Consider the following 372-nt stretch of genomic DNA (forward strand, 5'->3'; position numbering starts at 1 on the left):
AATCTCTAATTAATCTATTTACAAATTTGTTTTTTGTTAATTTATATGAAATCATTAGTCCACACAGAATAACCCTGACATAGAAAACATTCCAATAAATACAGTCTGTTGTCCTTCACAAAGCTGCCCTATCTGTCTACTTATCTACCGAACAGAATGTCGCCTGTGGATCACTTCTTCTGCAGTGGGTCCGTCTTAAATGGGTACAGGACGAGGGGTGAGGGAGAAGGCAGTGAGGTGGGAGGCAAAGTCGAGGGGAGGCAGGTGAGGGGAGGCAGGTGAGGGGAGGCAGGTGAGGGGGAGGCAGGTGAGGGGAAGACATGTGAGGGAAAGGGGGAGGGGGACCTGAGGGAGCCTGAGGGATGGGGAGCA

This window comes from Penaeus monodon, chromosome 21 (assembly GCF_015228065.2).
Source record: "Penaeus monodon isolate SGIC_2016 chromosome 21, NSTDA_Pmon_1, whole genome shotgun sequence".
In the NCBI taxonomy this organism is placed as follows: Eukaryota; Metazoa; Arthropoda; class Malacostraca; order Decapoda; family Penaeidae; genus Penaeus; species Penaeus monodon.